Raw genomic sequence first — 5,291 nt, forward strand, 5'->3', positions numbered from 1 at the left:
GCTGCTGAAATAATGTTAATTCATAACATTTACATCATGATAATCCTCAATCTTGGCTAAATAGTTAAAACATGCTCCTTCTGTCCTACAAGACCTCTAGTTTTTAGGTGTTAGGCCTTGAAACCACAAAAGCCAAGTGGTGGATAAAGGTAATGCTTCTATTAGGCAGAACAGCTGTAGTCCAGTGAAGAATCAGCCCCTCAGTACAGTGCCCTGCACATAAAAATTAAGTATTTGAATGCAAGCAGACTACACAGCTGTAGTCAAGTCCTCTTTACCCCCAGGTGGATTGTCTAACTATGACTGTCTTGTACAAGCCAGTACCATCCACCAGGGTCCATTAGATCAGACACTGCCAGGCAAAAGCACTAATTCTGCCTCTGTAGCCAACCCAATTGGAAAGGAGTATTGATATTTCATGTATCATGGAGCCAAACTCCTAAATCCAGTCTGTCTGAACCACTGGGACAGCAGAAAATAAATGTATTTTATCCTTTATAATTAGGGAAGCATGGTATTACTATTGCTTATTGTCCAGCTTGAAACATTGAGAGCTCTCCCAGTGTCTGCACAGCATTTCTTACATTCAAGCACTGGGAGGTGTTGAACAGAGACCTCAGTGACTCTGTCACTCATGTTCCACCATATAGAAGACCTTAGTTCTGCTAAATCAAAGAAGGCTTCGTATCGAGCTATGAAGGTACTGTTGCATCACACATCCCAGCATATACATATTAACCAGGTTTTCCTGCTGTATGGGATAGTTCATTCCTCTCTTCCCCAACCTGTTTCCTGTCATGGAAGATTGTGGCAGTAGAAATAGGTGTTCAGTGTGGAAATTTCCTAATGACACAGGGAAGTTTGGGGCAGAGCTACTATTTGAAAGTCAGTGGAGCTATGGTACATGACTCTATTAGGACTTGTTCACATCTCAGTTGTTTTCTCATTGGATTAGACTTGATGCTCAATGTCAAGCATTTTGTTCCTTGGCTTCAGGTAAAAAGTAGGAATTACATCCTTGTGGTGGTCTTGGAGAAGCAAATCAACCTGCATCTACTTTGGAAAGGCATCCCTGAATGTCTGTGGGGCAGCTACCATGCATCAGGAGAGAGCCCATTTCAATTTTCCCTATTCTCAGAGAAAATGAGAAGAAACTTGGAAGCTTTTCTTTTGATCTGTGTTTACAAATGGCTCCTGTATTTCACAAGACTTGCTTAAGGCAAGTGTGGTGCTTGAGGTATATACTAATTTCCAAGCAGGGATTTTAGGTCTGTCTTCTTCATTATTCCCAGTGAAGTTTGAGAGATTGTTCATAATAAAAAGATTTGGCAGCTTCATGATTCACTAGGCTGAGTATCCAGCCAAGATATAATGATGGTTTATCAAGAGCTGTCAACTTAAATTGTATGTACTGGGGATTTCAGGTGATGGAAGACAGTCTGAAGACCATAGATCCTTAAAATAGGAAAAATTGGAGAACTGTTCCCTGAAGATATCATGATAGTGTAACAACAAAATTGTGAGCACCTCACAAGGTCTTTGCTTCACAATAAAACTTTCAGAAAGAGCGAGTTTCTGGAATTTCAAAGCAGACACCACACTCTTCATGCCTTGCTGCCTCATGATCTTTTTCCAGGGATGCTACGCAGTGAATTTCCCTATTTCTACATGCTATTTCTAGGGGCTTGACAGGTCAGAATTGTGCAGCTGCTGTACAGGGAGGTATGGTGAAAGAAAGCTGGGGATGCCTGGAATGCCTAGGGAGAATTGTTTTTATTAATTAGGCCAGGTTAGTCCCAATTTTATTCAACTTGTATTAGATTCAGCTAACCTCTGCAGTCAGCAAGTTCCTCTTAGTGCATAGTTGTACTTCCTTCTGCTTGTTCCCAGATGCCTAGCTCAGGCAAGCTTCAGGGATGGAGTCATTGCAGGAGTACAGAGCATATGTTTAGATGAGCCGTACATCAAGGACTATAAGGAACCGAGAAGAGAGGTACTCACAGTATGCCCCAGTCATAGCCTGGACATCAAAGAATTCCAAACTCTATAGGTTTTATTACCATTATCATTATCTCAGTGAATTATCAGTGCTAATTTGGCTGTTCTTAATGCATAGATGGGAAGGGGCTAGTGGCAGGAAAGGGCCCTCTTTGAACCAGTGGCCCTCTTGCTTTATGCAGAATCATTGCTGAGATCCAAATTTGCTCAGTGAAAAAGGGAGAATGAAACAGCATACTCCAAGATCAGAATAGCTGATCATCCCAGACAGGCTGGAAATGGCAGCACATAGCTATATCTGCCTATACTCTCCAAGGACACTTGTACAGTTTTCTTCATGTATGCAAGACTTTCAGCAGTAAAGGTATGAAGGAACCACTTCATGCCCAAAAGGAAACAGCTCTCAGACCTGCATCCAAGCTAAAGCACAGAAACTTTTCTTGCAGTGGCAATGAGCTAAAAGCAATCACTTTTTGTCTTTGGACTTTTCATGTTTTAAAAGGACTTTCTCAGGTTGTAATATATCATTTAAGTTGCGGCTTCTTTCAGGGTTTATTTTGTGGGTTATAGAATTACTTATTTTGTCTTTTAAAACAAGAATTGTTTATTCCTTTCTTTGATTTTGTGTCAGTTTTCTTCAGTTTTAGTCTTGATTCTTCCCCTTTGCAGTTCACATTTTGAATAAAAAGAGAATAAAATCTTGAACAGAAAGAAAGCACATTTTTAAAACCCAGTAAGTGGATTTTCTCACTTTTCTATCTCTGATCCCCTTGGAGTTCCTTTCATGTATTAAGAATCCTCAGTTTCTTATAACAACAGAGAATAATAAATGCTGCAGACAGAAGCACTCTCTCTGCATCAGCTCAATTCCTTTAATATCTGTAGTTTATTGTGCATGACACTGCATGTCTGATCATGGATTCCTCAGACCGACAGACCTCCTATTGAAACCAAAGGCAGTTTTGGCAGTGGTCACAGGAGTGCATTGGCATGAAGTCACAGGTTGTGTGCTCCAGGGAAAATGCTGTCACACTTTACAGTAGAGAGGATTAAGCTAAAAAGTGAAGAAAAGGATGGTTCCAGTATTTAATTTTTCTTTTTTACTTTTTTTTTTTCTTTCAGCATTGTTGATATGGCAAATGCAGAGCTATACTGTTTATATTAATCACTGCTCTGCAGAAAGTCTGGAGTACATATAAAAATGGTTGGGGAAACTGTGGGTGGGATGATGCTTTTCAGGACCAAATAATTTCCTTAGTTTTTATGAGTAATTTCTGTGGTTTGTTTTTTTTTTTTTTCCAATTAGTGCAATTTCTTTGAAAGTAATATCACTATGTGTAAAGTAATCCATAGTTAAAAAGGAATTTAAAGGTGAAATCAAAAAAGCTACTGAAATTTTAAAAAATCAGATTAATTTGAGAGAAACAATTTTTATTTTCTCCTTCCATCTATGATTATGGAGAGCGAACTAGTTAAGTTCTGGGTGAAAAGGTTCCCCTCTTTCAAAGGTGATTCATTGGTTCTCCTCATGCTTCCAAAGCTCTTCATAATATTAAGTTAGGCTACCAGTGCTTTTATGACCACCAGGAAACTCCAAGTGATGGCGCAGTTCAGCATTGTCTGTGTGCTCTGGTGAGGAGAATTAGGCCAAGTTCTATGAAAATAGGAGGCAGAGAAATCCTTTCTCAAATTGGTCTTTCTACATTTGGGCATTGCCAGATATTTCTTAGAAGAGCCTGCAGTGACATCTGAAGGCCATGCAGTAGAAAATCAGGGATCTGAAAGAGCTCAGAACTTTTCCTATGCCCGCCTCTCACTCCCCCTCTAGAAACACGTCTTTTTCAAGAGGCAAGGGAGCTACGTAAAATTTTTTCAAGATGGCAGAAGTAACCTTAATGAGTTAATGGGATGATACACAAATGGAAATGGGGAGTGAGGAGGAGAAGGAGAAGGCAGGGTTCCAGCTTGAAAGAGCATTTAGGAAACCAAAAGATGATTAGCAATTTGTGTGCTGCTCTTGGAAGCAAGCAGGCTGGGAGCAGTTGCTGTGAGCATTATCTATTTCATGTGCTTTTTGATGGACCATCCATAACTGCATAATCTATAGGGAGTTGCCTGCCCATAGGTACTTGTTGTTTGACAGATCTGTCACACTTCTCAGAAATCAAGATGCAAAATCCATCACTCAGGGACATGGTATACGTGTATCAGACACTCTCTTGGGGATGAAGAGTCTATTAAACAACAAGTCCCTAAACTCATCCATATGAAGAATTTGCATCTGTGACAGATAGAATATGGAGAATACCCATCGTCTAACAGGTGATCTGACTCTGATGTGCTTCTAAAGCACTATAAATATTAATTTTATTTCACCCTTGCAGAGACAAGTGTGTGGGTGAGCCTAGAGGGATAGGAATTGCTTATGCAAAACATGAGCAAGAACAGCAGGATTATGTTGCATTGGGGAGGATCATGTCTGTGGCAGACAATGGCACTCCCAGCATTGGCAGTTTGAGGCAAGCATATCATTGCCTGCACAACACAGAGCTGAAGATATGACCTTCACAAAGAAGCCTATGACAGAGTTCTGCAAAATTTGCTACATAGTAGGAGAAGAATGAAGAGTGAACTAGTCAGATGTGTGACAGCTAGTGAATCTGTAAGAAATGAGAGCAGAGAAGAATCTGCTTAAAAGAGGCAGCCAAAAAGTAGAAATGAATAACATACAACAAGAGCAATCAGTTAGGTGAAGTCTTAGAGAATTCTGTATTATAATAATTTCCTCAGTCCTTTGCTCTCTATGAAGAATGTGAACAATTCACCTACTTCAGCCTATCAAAGAAAAATGCTAGGCATTCTAGTATATCTTCACAATTTCTCTTTATTATGACATTTGTAGATTCTTAGTAAGTATGACTTTCCATAGACTATGAAGACCATTGGCAAAGATGTGACATTTGCACTGAGACCAGACTTACAATTAAACAAGAGCTGAAGTACTGGGTTCATGGGTTAGTGTAGAATTCTCATTCAGGTTAAAGTCTGACATTCATGAAGACTCACAGAAGTTTTGCAAAAAATCCCATTCTTGGTTGCGGCTGAAGTTCTGGCTTTAGATTATAAGCAAGTGAAAAACATGGAGAGGTTAGTCTAGATCCAAACCAAACTCCCATCCAAATTGAGAGGCATTTCAGATTTATATTCTGGCCTACTTACATGTGATCATACTTTGTCCTACCTCATTTCTGTAACCTGTTTTAAGTGCTGCAGGTGGTGCTGCTGTATTTCAG

This window comes from Melopsittacus undulatus, chromosome 4 (genome assembly GCF_012275295.1).
Source record: "Melopsittacus undulatus isolate bMelUnd1 chromosome 4, bMelUnd1.mat.Z, whole genome shotgun sequence".
Lineage (NCBI taxonomy): Eukaryota > Metazoa > Chordata > Aves > Psittaciformes > Psittaculidae > Melopsittacus > Melopsittacus undulatus.